The 18,441-nt window shown below is 48.3% G+C and overlaps 1 long non-coding RNA gene across 2 annotated transcripts in view; it reads right to left on the reverse strand.

Annotated features, from left to right (window-relative positions):
* LOC134943710 (uncharacterized) overlaps positions 1-18,441 on the reverse strand; it is a 119,480-nt gene that overhangs the window by 92,408 nt on the left and 8,631 nt on the right. The gene's annotated exons all lie outside the window — the stretch shown is intronic.

Genomic DNA, 18,441 nt, shown 5'->3' on the forward strand with positions numbered 1-18,441 from the left:
AGCTATCTAAGGGAACACCAGAAACCCATTATCAAGGAATAGAATTGGTTACAGAAAAATCCAGCTAAAGGATTTTTTAAATGCGGAAAAAATAGATGCATTATGTGTGGATACATTCAATCTAGAACAACACAGGCTCCAATTGAAGGGGAAGTAAAACTGTATGACATAGGGACTTCCATTAATTGTGAGAGTTCATATGTCATATATTTGCTGACTTGCGGATGCCATCTAAAGTATATTGGCAGAACTACTCGCCCATTAAAAGTCAGTTTCTTGGAACATCGGCGAAATATTCTGTACTGAATTCTTACACATAGTGTCTCCAGGCACTATAATGAAATTCATAATGGAGACCCAAGATGCCCTAAATTATTGGGACTTGAATATATATCACACACAAAATGTGGTGGGGATAGGTATAATAAACTTTGCCGACAGGAGGTTTACTGGATGTTCAGAATGAACAGCAATTTCCTGATGGGTTAAATAGATCTGTTGAACTAAATGCGGTCCTCTAATGTTACTCCTCACCAATATCTTGGCTTACTAAGTGTCATGAAATCTCTCTGGACAAGCATAGTTGCACTTGTTTTCTGGAATACATGAGGTGTTTCATTTACCTCTGATCACATTTATTATTGTTTTACATATATTTATTTATTGTCCTCTGTTATTATATACTTTTCTGTATACATTCACCCAAGTATATTTATATAGAGTAATTGCTAGTTACATCTTTTCACTATTGCCCGGTTTCCATATTTTAATTGTACAGACTGAAGTAAATAAATAGGTGTTATTTCATCAATTAACATCACTTATAATTTTTATGTATTATTATATATTTTTTATTATTTCCAGTATTCCTTATTGAATTTTTTATAGATTAGGTCTAAATCAGGGGTGGGAAACCTCTGGCCCACAGGCCGTCTAAGGCCCGCAAAGCCGTTTGCTCCGGCCCACCCGCTTCTTCCAGTGAGACACGCCGCCGCTCAGTCCGGCGGCAGCGTGTCTCAGCTGTCAGTATCAGGACAGGGAGGAGAGCGCGGCGGCGGCGTGTAGAACTTGAAACCAGCCGCTGGTTCGTGAGCCAATCAGAGCTCGCGGATCGGCAGCATATCAGGAGCCGCGGCTGCTGGTCCGCGAGCTCTGATTGGCTCTCGAACAGGCTGCTGGTTTCAAGTCCTACACGCCGCCGCCAAACATAGCTGCGCTCTTCTCCGTGTCCCGCCGAAAGGAGCGGTAAGTAGCACAGAAGGGGGGGGGGGCACTGTGGGGCCATCTGTATACCTGGCACTGTGGGGGGCATCTGTATACCTGGCACTGTGGAGGGCACCTGTATACCTGGCACTTTGGGGGGCATCTGTATACCTGGCACTGTGGGGGCATCTTTATAACTGGCACTGTGGGCACATCTGTATAACTGGCACTGTGAGGGGAATTTGTAGACCTGGCACTGTGGGGGGCATTTTTATACCTGGCACTGTGGGGGCATCTGTATACCTGGCACTGTGGGGGCATCTGTATACCTGGCACTGTGAGGGGCATTTGTACACTTGGCACTGTGGGGGCATTTGTATACCTGGCACTGTGAGGGGCATTTGTATAGCTGGCACTGTGGGGGCAATTGTGGATCTGGCACTACACTATTGGGGGCATATGTGTATCACGTCCCACTTTAACTGGCCATACCCATTTTTTTGGCGTACGCGCCTCCGGCGTGCACACACAGTACCTCTATGGGGCAGATCTGCTGGGGGGCAGGGTAATTTTTTTAAGTTGAGAATTTTTGTATGGCCCCCGAAGGATTTTATAAATATCCAAATGGCCCTCGGTAGAAAAAAGGTTCTCCACCCCTGGTCTAAATATACAATATATATTCTCTCCATCTATTCACGTAATGGTATTTAGGGAAGAAGGTGATCAAAATATATGTGTGGCCTTTGAAAATAATAGTGTGCACTATGTAAATCCTCAATCACGTGACTTTTGGCTGATTCAAAAAACATATACAAAGGTATCACCATAGAAACAGGCGGTTCACGATTACAAGTGACCGCTATAGTTTGCGTCCCAAAGACCGGAACCGGAAGTGATTTTTTTAACACATCCGGAAAGATAAACATTGGACTAGCGGTCCACGGTCTATGATGTGACCGCTTACCTATTAATAAGTAATGTGCCAGCCCTAATCCAAACGTATATCTGGCCAATATCTAAATTGTAATCATAGACAATTGCTATACATGAGTAGAAGGCACAAAAGCCCAGTCCTAAGTGGGTTTTGAAATAGACAGAAAGTCACGTGATCGCATCCTGCGTTCCAAATACAGGAAACAGGATGCTCCACTAATAAGTAGTAATTAAAAAACGTTTTTTTTAAGTATTTCCAGTGCTTGTTTCTATAAATATCTAACCATATGAGAATGTGGTCTGCCTCCTATGTTATATTTAATTTAAATCTATTGATTTTTTTAATCAATATTTTAAGGTATATGTTTGAATGGTACCAGGTGTGTGTAATCTTTTAATTAAGTAAAGTATATATACTCCCATTGGGGATTCTCATAATCACCTTTGATAAAGCTGCTAGATAAGCAGCGAAACACGTCAGGCTATTTGTTATGCACACCAGTGCCAGCAGGAATGTACTGGTGTCTAAACGGAGAGGGATGCAAAACAAATGAACTCACAGACAGACTGGGGAATATGACATTACATACACAGAAGGTGATAGAGTAACAAAATAAACACAAAGTGAACAGAGAAGCCCAAAGGCTAAGAAACTGGGTTTCTCCCTAGTATTAGGAATGCTCAGATGGAAAGAAGCGAGATGTTGTGATTTAATACGTAGAGAACCCGAAATGCTGTTGCTAAGGGCAACAGCAAAACCCTAAAGGGTTACCAATGGGTGTGGCAGTAAACTCCTTGGTCAGAGATGGAATAATAGACACAAGGAGAGTCCCCACAATCCTAGTCCTCACTTGCAGTGCATCGGTTCAGCTTACTGCCACTAAACTGACACCTGGACACCTTGCCCAGTGAGAAAGGATTTTGGCAGGCAAGTCTGAGAATACAGCCGCAAACTTGCTAGGTTCACAGAGTAGCAAAAGAACCCCAGCAAGTTAAACGGCTGACTCCAGTCTTACTGCTAGGTCTGGATCGGCAGAGTGTAGTACCAGACCCCAAGGCCTATTTGCAGTAAGCAACAAGCAAATACAAAGCTACACAGTACTAGCTAACTTTCAGGAACTGACTAACCAACAAAGATTCAGCAGCATCTGCCTAACCTGAGAAGAGGGTTTATATAGCAGGTGCTGTCCACGCCCCACTCAGACCTCACAGACTGTGAGCACAAAAACCAGCACCGGATCCCCTGCCGTGCACAGAGCCTGTAACCACTGCACAGCAAAAGACCCGAACCGGAGTATCAGCTGCGCTCAGGTTACTCTGCTAGCACTTGCCTCCCGGTTGCCATGACGATGTGGCAGCACAGGGCAGGAGACCCTAACAGTACCCCCCCACTGACGAGGGGTCAAAGAACCCCTACCACCGGGTTTATCGGGGAACTGCGAGAAGAAAGAGCGTATCAGTCTGGGGGCATGAAGATCACAACTGCGCACCCACGACCGCTCCCCTGGGCCATACCCCTTCCAGTGCACCAAAAATGACAGCTGACCCCGAACCATCTTGGAGTCAAGAATCCTTTCAACAACAAACTCCCTCTGGCCACGTATCAGAAGAGGGGAAGGTCTTCCACTGGAAGAAGGATTACTAATCGCCCGTTTTAAAAGGGAACAATGAAATGTTTTATTGATACCCAAAGAACGGGGCAGATCTAACTGAAATGCCACCGGATTGATAACCCTGGTGATCTTATAAGAGCCGATGAACCGGGGGCCTAACTTATGAGATGGCTGTCTCAACTTCAAATTCTTGGTAGACAACCAGACGAAGTCTCCTAATTTGAAGCTGCAGGGTCTTTTCCGCTTATCAAAAACCCTTTTGGTCACTAATGACACAGACACAAGGGCTTTCTTCATTTTCCTCCAAATACCCCTAAGGACCGAAACCACAGAGGAACCACCAGGCGTGGAGTCCAGGGGGTCAAAAGAATTGGCCTTAGGATGATGCCCATACACACAAAGGAAGGGAGAGATCCCTGTAGCAGAGTGAGCCGCGTTGTTATAGGCAAACTCCGCCATAGACAGATGAGCAACCCAGTCAGTCTGACACTTGGAGACATAACACCTGAGGAACTGCTCCAAGGACTGGTTCACCCTTTCAGTCTGCCCATTAGACTGCGGATGGTAGCCTGAAGACAAGCTGACAGAAATCTGGAGATCGGAACAAAATGCCCTCCAGAATTTGGCCACAAACTGGGATCCGCGGTCAGAGACCACATCAAGTGGCAACCCGTGGAGGCGCACAACATGCAGCATAAATAATTCAGACAGGCGTCTGGCCGATGGCAGCCCAACCAGTGGAACGAAGTGCGCCATCTTCGAAAACCTGTCAACGACAACCCAGATGGCTGTCATCCCCGAGGATTTGGGCAAGTCCACCACAAAATCAATTGAAATGTGGGTCCATGGCTTAGATGGAATAGAGAGTGGATGTAATGGGCCAACAGGAACCCCTCTAGGAGTTTTATTTTGGGCACAGATGTCCCATGCCCGAACCCACTGATCCACATCCCTAGCCACCGAGGGCCACCAGACCGCCCTAGATAGCAACTCCCGAGTTCTGGCAATACCCGGGTGACCTGCCGACTTCTTGGCATGGAATTCCAGGAACACTCGCTGTCTTAACCTAGGAGGCACAAACAAAAGACCTACCGGAAGGTCTGGAGGAGCCTGCTCCTGTGCTCTAAGGACTAATGACAAGAGGTCCTGGGTAATGCCCACTTTAATACATGATGGGGACACAATGGGCAATGGCTCCTCGGTGGTCTCCTGGATTGGAGCAAAACTCCGCGAGAGCGCATCAGCCTTGATGTTTTTTGACCCAGGGCGATATGTTATCAAAAAATTAAAGCAAGCAAAAAACAAAGCCCATCGTGCCTGCCTTGCATTGAGGCGCTTCGCTGACTCTAAATATGCCAAATTCTTATGGTCGGTGAGAATTGAGACCACAAACTTAGCCCCCTCAAGCCAGTGTCTCCACCCCTCGAGTGCATCCTTAATAGCCAACAATTCCCGGTTACCCACGTCATAATTCATCTCGGCACGCAAAAATTTACGGGAAAAGTAAGCACAGGGATGAAGGCGATTATCAGACACCCCCATCTGAGAGAGCACTGCCCCAATACCCATCTCAGAGGCATCCACCTCCACCACAAAAGGACACTCTGGATCTGGGTGTCGCAGCACCTTGGCCGAGACAAATGCCCTTTTGAGACGGGCAAAAGCCGCTTTGGCCTCACAAGACCAGTGAGCAACATCCGCCCCTTTCTTAGTGAGTGCCACCAAGGGCGCCACTATAGACGAAAATCCAGCGATAAATCGTCTATAAAAATTCGCAAAGCCCAGAAAACGCTGAAGCGCCTTCAAACTAGTGGGCTGCACCCAATCCAGGACTGCCTGTACCTTGGAACCCTCCATTTGGAAACCTTCTGGGGAGATAATATATCCTAGAAATGCGATTTGCTAAACTTCAAATTCGCACTTCTCCAGCTTCGCCCCAAGCCGTTGGTCTCTGAGTTTCTGGAGGACTAAGCGTACATGCTTCCGATGTTCCTCCAGGGAATGGGAGAAGATTAGGATGTCATCTAAGTATACAACTAAGAATCTATCCAAATATTCCCTGAGCACATCATTCATGAAGTCCTGGAAGACTGCCGGGGCATTACAGAGCCCAAAAGGCATCACCAAATATTCATAATGCCCTGAGTGGGTATTAAAGGCAGTCTTCCATTCATCCCCCTCTCTTATTCGGATTAGATTGTACGCACCGCGTAAGTCAATCTTAGAAAAAATGGTGGCAGTACGAAGCTGGTCAAACAAGACCGAAATGAGAGGCAGTGGGTATGAGTTTTTAATCGTGATACGGTTCAATTCCCTGAAGTCGATGCAGGGTCGCAACGAACCGTCCTTTTTACCCACGAAGAAGAACCCCGACCCAACTGGAGACTGTGAAGGTCTGATAAATCCCTTAGCCAAGTTCTCCTGAATGTACTCTGCCATAGCCTGAGTCTCAGGACGTGACAGGGAGTACAACCTGCTCTTGGGAAGCTTAGCATTTGGCAACAAATCAATGGCACAGTCATAGGGGCGATGGGGAGGTAGTACCTCTGCAACTTTTTTGGAGAACACGTCCGAAAAATGTGCATAACATCCTGGCAATCCTGGCAAACTTAGCTGCGAAAGCCTGACTGGAAGGCTCAAGCAACTCCTGAAACAATCAGTACCCCAACTAAGAATCTCCCCAGAGACCCAGTCAAATTGAGGATTGTGGACCCTTAACCAGGGTAACCCCAACACCAATGGGGCAAAAGTACAGACAGTCACATAAAAGGACAATTTTTCAGAGTGTGTGGCTCCAATAAACAAAGAAATCTGGCTAGTGCAAGAGGTAATTTTACCCTGGGATAATGGTTCCCCGTTTAACCCACAGATCTCAATTTCTGATGCCAAGGGTACTAAGGGAACAGAGTGTTCCAGGGCGAATTGGCGGTCCATAAAGACCCCGTCGGCCCCACTGTCCACAAAGGCCTCAGTCTTGACAGTTTGACCGAGGACCTTCAAGGTCACCGGAATGATAAAAGTCTTCTTGGGAAATTCTGACTTCTGGCCTGACAGGATATTTCCCATCACCCTCAGGCCCTGAAGGTTTCTGGCTTTTCTGGGCATGATACTACCACATGACCTTTATTCCCACAGTACCTTTATTCCCACATGACCTTTATTCCAAACACAAACCCTGCTGTCTCCTCCGCGTCTTCTGATGCGAGGAGAGGCGGGTAGCCCCAATCTGCATAGGCTCCTCGGAAAATTCCTCAGAGTCTGAGGTTCCCTTGGGAAAGAAGGAAACCTCGGCCTCCCTTTCAAGCCTACGCTCTCTCAGCCGTCTATCCACCCAGATGGATAACTGCATGAGCTGATCCAAGCTATCAGGCAAGGGATATTGTACCAGTTGGTCTTTTATCTGGTTAGAAAGACCTCTTCGGTACTGGTGTCTCAGGGCTGGGTCATTCCACTGGGTATCATGGGCCAACCTCCGAAACTCCGTACAATAAACCTCAACTGGCCGTCGCCCTTGCTTAAGGATGGAAATCTGAGCCTCGGCTGAGGCCATCTTGTCAGGGTCATCATACAACATGCCCAGTGCCGTAAAAAAAGCATCAACACTTTTAAGCGACGGACAGTCAGGCTGCAACCCATATGCCCAGACCTGTGGGTCTCCTTGTAGCAAGGAAATCACTATGCCCACCCGCTGAATCTCCGACCCAGAAGACTGAGGCCTAAGCCGGAAATATAGCTTGCAGCTCTCCTTGAAACAAAAGAACTGCGAGCGATCTCCAGAAAAACGATCCGGGAGATTTACTTTCGGCTCCTTAACCCCTAAAGTTGCTACTGCTGCTGCTGCGGGAGCTCCGCCAGCGGCCTGCGAGGTGTGCATTTTAATGGACAAATCATTAAATTGTCGAGTCAGGACCTGCACCTGATCGACCACCTGTTGCAAAGTATTTTGAGGGGTATGCTCCATATTCCCACGAAATTTCAACAGGAGTATTAGGCTGCTGAATATGTTATGCACACCAGTGCCAGCAGGAATGTACTGGTGTCTGAACGGAGAGGGATGCAAAACAAATGAACTCACAGACAGACTGGGGAATATGACATTACATACACAGAAGGTGATAGAGTAAAAAAATAAACACAAAGTGAACAGAGAAGCCCAAAGGCTAAGAAACTGGGTGTCTCCCTAGTATTAGGAATGCTCAGATGGAAAGAAGCGAGATGTTGTGATTTAATACGTAGAGAACCCGAAATGCTGTTGCTAAGGGCAACAGCAAAACCCTAAAGGGTTACCAACGGGTGTGGCAGTAAACTCCTTGGTTAGAAATGGAATAATAGACACAAGGAGAGTCCCCACAATCCTAGTCCTCACTTGCAGTGCACCGGTTCAGCTTACTGCCACTAAACTGACACCTGGACACCTTGCACAGTGAGAAAGGATTTTGGCAGGCAAGTCTGAGAATACAGCCGCAAACTTGCTAGGTTCACAGAGTAGCAAAAGAACCCCAGCAGGTTAAACGGCTGACTCCAGTCTTACTGCTAGGTCTGGATCGGCAGAGTGTAGTACCAGATCCCAAGGCCTATTTACAGTAAGCAACAAGCAAATACAAAGTTACACAGTACTAGCTAACTTTCAGGAACTGACTAACCAACAAAGATTCAGCAGAATCTGCCTAACCTGAGAAGAGGGTTTATATAGCAGGTGCTGTCCACGCCGCACTCAGACCTCACAGACTGTGAGCACAAAAACAAGCACCGGATCCCCTGCCGTGCACAGAGCCTGTAACCACTGCACAGCAAAAGACCCGAACCGGAGTATCAGCTGCTCTCAGGTTACTCCGCTAGCACTTGCCTCCCGGTTGCCATGACGACGTGGCAGCACAGGGCAGGAGACCCTAACACTATTGGAACTTCTACTAATCCATCAGCAGACACCTCTAATTGAATCCTGCTTCATCAACGGACCTGATAGGACACCTTTATTTATGGACACCACCAATACATTTGATTCATTGCCATCTTTGAAAGATTTGCCTGCATTGGATACCGCACACTAGAGAGGACAGCTTTATTTCCAAACAAGTTCAATTGGACCGAGCTACAGATCTTCCTCCAGCGGCCCTCCTTTGGTAATGTTACCTCCACGAACAGTGTACATTATCATTGCTTAAGGGTCCTTGAAAGCCATATCACATGTGGATGATTATATATTTGAGGTCTGCAAAATTGTACGGGACACTACTAGGTTCCTATATGAGTAATCAGTCATTATGATTGACATTTCTTTTTAATTCACACACCTTTAAATCATTGTTGTTTTATTATTGAATTCTATTAAAACTATAACAAACTTACTATGACAACAGTTTGTATGTGTTTGTAATATCGCTGCTACTTTATTTCCATTTGTCCATGCTATTTCTGAATTGACTATTCTTATGACAATGCTAAATTCCTTTGTCGTATAAACAACCCTTAATGAAGTCTAAGAACACAGTACGCTGTTTACTTAAGAAGTACCGTAAGGGTACGCTAGTTGCGTAACGATCGCTTAGCCGTAGGCGAGACGCTCAAGCGTCACGTTCGCTCACGGCCCAGTGATCACAGGACAGCACGTTATTGGTGATGACTAGAGTAATGATTCGCTATGGCGTAGCGGACGCTCGAGACCACGAGGAGATCACCAGCGGCGCAGACGCTCACAACGCTATACCTTTATGTCTAAACCTTTTATCAATGAAATACACAGAATACCTTAATGTGAATACAGGGTGTAAGTGCAACCTTGTGTAACCTGACTAACTACAAAGCTGCTTGAGCGTCACCGACGCTCAAGTGAACACTTAAAACTATAGGAAATACACGGATACTGGTTTAGGGTCCAAAGCCTATTATCTGTATTATAACTATTATACTTGCAAAAAGAATCACAGTACAAATGATACACTACAATATAACAGAGACTTCCTAACCGAATAACTATACAAGAAATACAATACAATACTATGCTGATCTAATACAATACAATATTAGTCAATGGGAGATACGAGAGAAAGAGAAAGGAGAGAGAGAGAGAGAGAGAGAGAGAGAGACGGAGAGAGAGAGAGATTGGCCCACAGTAAGACAATATGATTACGGAGAAAAACTTACGCACACAGGGTATGATCGCATGCGCCTCTGGACATCCAGCTTCCCGATTATCAGCAATGAGAACCGTTTGATGAGAAGTGAAAGCTGGATGCCACAGGCCCGTCTTTTATGCTACTCACACAATGCAATCTAATGGTCCCTACAACCTCATTGTCCATTGGACGCAGGAATTCGGCTTCGCATTATAACAAAAGGTCATAGGGTGATTCATACAGGTGGGCTGTAACGATTTCAAACAGCTCAGGTGGGTGGGAAACTAGGTTTCCCGCCGCATACCTGAGCATGAGTAAATAATAGAAATGGACATAAACTTCTTATGTCCATAACTATCCGCACGAGCGATTAATACGCTCCAAACCAACACCGGAATATTGCTATTTAAATACTCTTCCGATGGGTACCAAACACTGCTGTATGATTCCTGTTAGACCCTTAGCACAATACAAAGAGGGATTCCTCCGTTCAGGGACATTCCATATTAACCAAACTTTCAGAATCTATCAAAGGGACCATGGTCTACAAACTACATTAATTGTGAAAATATGTAACGATTGGGTCGCACGCTACGACTACATACTCTTTACCGTAAATACGCATACCGATGCGAGCGGGTGCACGCATCAGCGGGTATGCGCTATCACGGGAAAGCGCACGCATGCGCAGCGCGGACCAGCGTGAGGTGCAAATATGGCAGCGTGTATAGGGATATTTTTCTGACTTTGACACTTATATAGCAGCAGCTATTGGAGACGAGTCTCTGGGTTTGCACCGAAGCAATTATCCAATTGGTTAAATACGTTTCTTTGCTTATACGGCAGTACCCCTGGACTTATACGGCAGTACCACTGGACTTATACGGCTGCACCACTGGATTGGACTTATACGGCAGTACCCTTGGACTTATACGGCAGTATCTCTGGACTTATACAGCAAAACCACTGGACTTATACGGCAGTGCCACTGGACTTTTATGGCAGTATCAATGGACTTATACGGCTGCACTACTGGACAGGACTTATACGGCAGTACCCCTGGACTTATACGGCAGTACCAATGGACTTATACGGCTGCATCACTGGACTGGACTTATACGGCAGTACCAATGGACTTATACAGCAATACCCCTGGACTTATACGGCAGTACCCCTGGACTTATACGGCAGTACCCCTGGACTTATACGGCAGCACCACCGGACTGGACTTATACAGCAGCAGCACTGACCTTACGATAGCACAGGACACCACCACTGGACTTATGGAAGCACAGGACACCACCACTGGACTGATGCAGCACAACACAGCACCACTGGACTGGACGTATACAGCAGCAGCGCTGGATTTATGCAGCACAGGACACCACAACTGGACTCAGGGATGGACTGGGGCCTTAATTCGGCCCTGGCAATTATGAACGCGCGCGCGCGCACGTCATGGGGGCACACGCGCATCACAGGGGGCATGCCGCATGACATGTGGGTACATGTCTCGAGTCATGGGGATGGTTGCTGGGAGCGGGGGCGCACCGCGAGTCTGGGGGCGATGGAACCAGAGAGCCGAAGGCTTACTGCACTGGACTGGATTTATACAGCAGTACTGGATTTATGGCAGCATAGGACACCACCACTGTGACTGGACTGATGCAGCACAAGACACCACCACTGGACTGATGCAGCACAACGTGCCACACCACTTTCCCGCACAGACACTGAGGAGACATGTCGTTTCACTACACTCTCCAGGGCTGAAGTGAAAATGGCGGCGACGCGAGGCCCCTTAAACCAAAACCCGCAAGAATCCGACAGCGGGATGATGACGTTTTGCCTCGTTCGGGTTTCCGAGTCTGGCGGGATGTCCTGAGCCGGGCTCTGATACGGGCTCAGGGCGTGAAGTTCAGAGGGGTTTTTTGGTTCTCGGAGAACCGAACCCACTCATCCTTAAAAATAACCCATCCAAATCTAACTGCCTCTGCACATGTTGTATCTGCCCTACCTGCAGTACACATGGTTTTGCCCATTAGAGAAAGATTTGTTTTTTAGGGCCATAGACAGGGGCTGACTAAGCAGCTCCACCTCTGCTCGGCCACCTGGCATAATGAGACATGGGGGCCGGGCCCCCGGAACCACTGCCCTTTTTTTCCGCCAGGGCTGTTAGGCAGCCCCAGTCCATCCCAACGCAGTGCACTAATTGGGGGGTCCAGGTGCCGGAAGGGAAATCTTAACAACAAAATAACATCAAAAATGCATGATTACATTTTCATCTGTTGACCATTTCCGTGTCAACATCTTGACCTTTTGGACACATTGATCTTGTGTGTGTCGACCATTTGGTGTCAACATAGACATTGTTGACCTTCTGACTGTCAACTCTTTGTTCCATAACCGGCACTATTATGGGGCCAGTAGCGGATCTTGCCACGGGCAAGCAGGACTTTTGCCCGGGGCGCCGCCTTCCGGAGGGCGCCGGCGCCATCCGGAGGGCGCCGCACCACGGCAAGATCCGCTGCTGCTGTGCCCCCCGCTGCCCGGTCTGTCCCGCTGCCCCCCGCTGTGAAGGGAACTAGACGCGTAGCGTATAATTTCCCTTCATGGAGAGGACCTCTGCTGTGCGGTGCGCGATGACGTCATCGCGCACCGCACAGCAAAGGTCCTCTCCACGAAGGGAACTAGACGTGTAGCGTCTAGTTTCCCTTCGTGGAGAGGACCTCTGCTGTGCGGTGCGCGATGACGTCATCGCGCACCGCACATCATTTCAGCGGCGCTCATACTGTACAGGGGGCGTAACTGACCACGCCCCCTGTATGAAGCCACGCCCCCATTGCCTGCCCGGGGCGCTGATAGCGCTCCAACCGGCCCTGTATGGGGCATAAAATTAACAACTGCTGCAGAGAGGGGTAGCTCTGGAATCACTGGGACAGAGGCCCCTACAATATGTTGCTATAGGACCCACAAAGTTCTGGTTACACTCCTGGACAGATCATAATAGTGTTTCACAAAGTATATCACTGCACTAGTCACAATTTACAGTATTGTAAAGAGAGTAAGCTGTCATTTTTTATACAAGTCCCAAATATACATTATAATATCATACCCTCCAACATTTTACACATGAAAACCGGTACAAATTAGGGAAGGGGCGTGGCCATGGGTAAAAGTGATGTGGCCACGCCCCCTTTCCTATACTTTCAATGTTAATTTGGACTGTCAAAAAATAAGATTTTACTCACCGGTAAATCTATCTCTCGTAGTCCGTAGTGGATGCTGGGGACTCCGTAAGGACCATGGGGAATAGCAGCTCCGCAGGAGACTGGGCACAACTAAGAAAGATTTAGGACTACCTGGTGTGCACTGGCTTCTCCCTCTATGCCCCTCCTCCAGACCTCAGTTAGGATACTGTGCCCGGAAGAGCTGACACAATAAGGAAGGATTTTGGAATCCCGGGTAAGACTCATACCAGCCACACCAATCACACCGTATAACTCGTGATACTATACCCAGTTAACAGTATAAAAAATAAATGAGCCTCTCAACAGATGGCTCTCAACAATAACCCTTTAGTTAAACAATAACTATATACAAGTATTGCAGACAATCCGCACTTGGGACGGGTGCCCAGCATCCACTACGGACTACGAGAAATAGATTTACCGGTGAGTAAAATCTTATTTTCTCTAACGTCCTAAGTGGATGCTGGGGACTCCGTAAGGACCATGGGGATTATACCAAAGCTCCCAAACGGGCGGGAGAGTGCGGATGACTCTGCAGCACCGAATGAGCGAACTCTAGGTCCTCCTCAGCCAGGGTATCAAACTTGTAGAATTTTGCAAATGTGTTTGACCCCGACCAAGTAGCTGCTCGGCAAAGTTGTAAAGCCGAGACCCCTCGGGCAGCCGCCCAAGAAGAACCCACCTTCCTCGTGGAATGGGATTTCACTGATCTAGGATGCGGCAGTCCAGCCGCAGAATGTGCAAGCTGAATCGTGCTACAGATCCAGCGAGCAATCGTCTGCTTTGAAGCAGGAGCACCCAGCTTGTTGGGTGCATACAGGATAAATAGCGAATCAGTTTTTCTGACACTAGCTGTCCTGGAAACATAAATTTTTAGGGCCCTGACTACATCCAGCAACTTGGAATCCTCCAAGTCCTTAGTAGCCGCAGGGACCACAATAGGTTGGTTCAAATGAAAAGCTGACACCACCTTAGGCAGGAATTGGGAACGAGTCCTCAATTCCGCCCTATCCATATGGAAAATCAGATAAGGGCTTTTACATGACAAAGCCGCCAATTCTGACACACGCCTGGCCGAAGCCAAGGCCAACAGCATGACCACTTTCCACGTGAGATACTTTAGCTCCACGGTTTTAAGTGGGTCAAACCAATGCGACTTTAGGAAATCCAACACCACGTTGAGATCCCAAGGTGCCACAGGAGGCACAAAAGAAGGCTGACTATGTAGCACTCCTTTAACAAAAGTCTGAACTTCAGGCAGTGAAGCAAGTTCTTTTTGGAAGAAAATCGACAGAGCCAAAATCTGGACCTTAATGGAACCCAATTTTAGGCCCATAGTCACCCCTGACTGTAGGAAGTGCAGAAATCGACCCAGCTGAAATTCCTCCGTTGGGGCCTTCCTGGCCTCACACCAAGCAACATATTTTCGCCATATGCGGTGATAATGTTTTACGGTCACATCCTTCCTGGCTTTGATCAGCGTAGGGATGACTTCCTCCGGCATGCCCTTTTCCTTTAGGATCCGGTGTTCAACCGCCATGCCGTCAATCGCAGCCGCGGTAAGTCTTAGAACAGACAGGGCCCCTGCTGCAGCAGGTCTTGTCTGAGCGGTAGAGGCCATGGGTCCTCTGAGAGCATTTCTTGAAGTTCTGGGTACCAAGCTCTTCTTGGCCAATCCGGAACATTGAGTATAGTACTTACTCTTCTCCTTCTTATTATCCTCAGTACCTTGGGTATGAGAGGAAGAGGAGGGAACACATAAACCGACTGGTACACCCACGGTGTCACTAGAGCGTCCACAGCTATCGCCTGAGGGTCTCTTGACCTGGCGCAATATTTTTCTTGCTTTTTGTTGAGGCGGGACGCCATCATGTCCACCTGTGGCCTTTCCCAACGGTTTGCAATCAACTGGAAGACTTCTGGATGAAGTCCCCACTCTCCCGGGTGGAGGTCGTGCCCTGCTGAGGAAGTCTGCTTCCCAGTTGTCTACTCCCGGAATGAACACTGCTGCCAGTGCTAACACGTGATTTTCCGCCCATCGGAGAATCCTTGTGGCTTCTGCCATCGCCATCCTGCTTCTAGTGCCGCCCTGTCAGTTTACATGGGCGACCGCCGTGATGTTGTCTGACTGGATCAGTACTGGCTGGTTTTGAAGCAGGGGTCTTGCCTGACTTAGGGCATTGTAAATGGCCCTTAGTTCCAGAATATTTATGTGTAGGGAAATCTCCTGGCTTGACCAGAGTCCTTGGAAGTTTCTTCCCCGTGTGACTGCCCCCCAGCCTCGAAGGCTGGCATCCGTGGTCACCAGGACCCAGTCCTGTATTCCGAATCTGCGGCCCTCCAGAAGATGAGCACTCTGCAGCCACCACAGTAGAGACACCCTGGTCCTTGCAGACAGGGTTATCAGCCGATGCATCTGAAGATGCGATCCGGACCACTTGTCCAACAGATCCCACTGAAAGATCCTTGCATGGAATCTTCCGAATGGAATTGCTTCGTAAGAAGCTACCATCTTTCCCAGGACTCGCGTGCAGTGGTGCACCGACACCTGTTTTGGTTTTAGGAGGTCTCTGACTAGAGATGACAACTCCTTGGCCTTCTCCTCCGGGAGAAATACCTTTTTCTGTTCTGTGTCCAGAACAATTCCCAGGAACAGTAGACGCGTTGTAGGAACCAGCTGCGACTTTGGAATATTCAAGATCCAGCGGTGCTGCTGTAGCACTTCCCGAGCTAGTGCTACTCCGATCAACAACTGTTCCCTGGACCTCGCCTTTATTAGGAGATCGTCCAAGTACGGGATAACTATAACTCCCTTTTTCCGAAGGAGTATCATCATTTTGGCCATTACCTTGGTAAATACCCTCGGTGCCATGGACAGACCAAACGGCAACGTCTGGAATTGGTAATGACAGTCCTGTACCACAAATCTGAGGTACTCCTGGTGAGGAGGGTAAATGGGGACATGCAGGTAAGCATCCTTGATGTCCAGTGATACCATGTAATCCCCTTCCTCCAGGCTTGAAATAACCGCCCTGAGCGATTCCATCTTGAACTTGAACCTTTTTATATAAGTGTTCAAGGATTTCAAATTTAAAATTGGTCTCACCGAACCGTCCGGTTTCGGTACCACAAACATTGTGGAATAGTAACCCCTTCCTTGTTGAAGGAGGGGTACCTTGACTATCACCTGCTGTGAGTACAGCTTGTGAATTGCCTCCAGCACTGCCTCCCTGTCCGGGGGAGCTGTTGGCAAGGCAGATTTGAGGAAACGGCGAGGGGGAGACGTCTCGAATTCCAGCTTGTACCCCTGAGATACTACTTGTAGAATCCAGGGATCCACCCGTGAGCGAGCCCACTGGTCGCTGAAGTTCTTGAGACGGGCCCCCACCGTACCTGGCTCCGCCTGTGGAGCCCCAGCGTCATGCGGTGGACATAGAGGAAGCGGGGGAGGGCTTTTGTTCCTGGGAACTGGCTGTATGCTGCAGCTTTTTCCCTCTACCTCTGCCTCTGGGCAGAAAGGACGCGCCTTTAACCTGCTTGCCTTTCTGGGGCCGAAAGGACTGTACCTGATAATACGGTGCTTTCTTTGGCTGTAAGGGAACATGGGGTAAAAATGCTGACTTCCCAGCTGTCGCTGTGGAAACGAGATCCGAGAGACCATCCCCAAACAACTCCTCACCCTTGTAAGGCAAAACTTCCATGTGCCTTTTAGAATCTGCATCCCCTGTCCACTGCCGAGTCCATAAACCCCTCCTGGCAGAAATGGACATTGCACTTATTTTAGATGCCAGCCGGCAAATATCCCTCTGTGCATCTCTCATGTATAAGACTGAGTCTTTAATATGCTCTATGGTTAGCAATATAGTGTCCCTGTCTAAGGTATCAATATTTTCTGACAGGGAATCTGACCACGCAGCTCCATGCACATCCATGCTGAAGCTGGTCTCAGTATAATACCTGAGTGTGTTTAAACAGACTTCAGGATAGCCTCCTGCTTCCTATCAGCAGGCTCCTTTAGGGCGGCTGTGTCCGGAGACGGTAGTGTCACCTTCTTTGACAGGCGTGTGAGCGCTTTATCCACCCTAGGGGATGTCTCCCAACGTGACCTATCCTCTGGCGGGAAAGGGTACGCCATTAGTAACTTTTTAGAAATTACCAGTTTCTTATCGGGGGAAGCCCACGCTTCTTCACACACTTCATTTAATTCATCAGACGGGGGAAAAACCACTGGTAGTTTTCTCTCCCCAAACATAATACCCTTTTTTGTGGTACCTGGGGCAATATCAGAAATGTGCAACACATTTTTCATTGCCGTAATCATGTAACGGGTGGCTCTATTGGAATGTACACTAGTCTCATCATCGTCGACACTGGAGTCAGTATCCGTGTCGACTTCTGTGTCTGCCATCTGAGGTAGCGGGCGTTTTAGAGCCCCTGATGGCTTTTGAGACGCCTGGGCAGGCACGAGCTGAGAAGCCGGCTGTCCCACATCTGCTATGTCGTCAAACCTTTTATGTAAGGAGTTGACACTGTCACGTAATTTCTTCCACATGTCCATCCATTCAGGTGTCGACCCCGCAGGGGGAGACATCACATTTATCGGCACTTGCTCCGCCTCCACATAAGCCTCCTCATCAAACATGTCGACACAGCCGTACCGACACACCGCACACACACACAGGGAATGCTCTGACTGAGGACAGGACCCCACAAAGTCCTTTGGGGAGACAGAGAGAGAGTATGCCAGCACACACCAGAGCGCTATATAATGCAGGGATTCACACTACACACAGTGATTTTTCCCCTATAGCTGCTAATATTATACTGATTGCGCCTAAATTTAGTGCCCCCCCTCTCTTTTTTACCCTATGGAGTCTGGAAACTGCAGGGGAGAGCCTTGGGAGCAACCTTCCAGCGGAGCTGTGAGGGAAAATGGCGCCAGTGTGCTGAGGGAGGTAGCTCCGCCCCTTTTTTGGCAGACTTCTCCCGCTTTTTTATGGAAGTTATGGCAGGGGATTTTACACATATATAGTCTTAATGGCTATATTATGTGGTAATTTTCCAAGTAAGGTACTCTTATTGCAGCCCAGGGCGCCCCCCCTCCCCCCCGTGCCCTGCACCCATCAGTGACCGGAGTGTGTGGTGTGCATGGGGAGCAATGGCGCACAGCTGCAGTGCTGTGCGCTACCTTAATGAAGACCGAAGTCTTCTGCCGCCGATTTCCAGGAACGTCTTCTTGCTTCTGGCTCTGCAAGGGGGACGGTGGCGCGGCTCCGGGACCGGACGACCAAGGCTGGGCCTGTGTTCGATCCCTCTGGAGCTAAT

This window comes from Pseudophryne corroboree, chromosome 7 (assembly GCF_028390025.1).
Source record: "Pseudophryne corroboree isolate aPseCor3 chromosome 7, aPseCor3.hap2, whole genome shotgun sequence".
Classification (NCBI taxonomy): Eukaryota; Metazoa; Chordata; class Amphibia; order Anura; family Myobatrachidae; genus Pseudophryne; species Pseudophryne corroboree.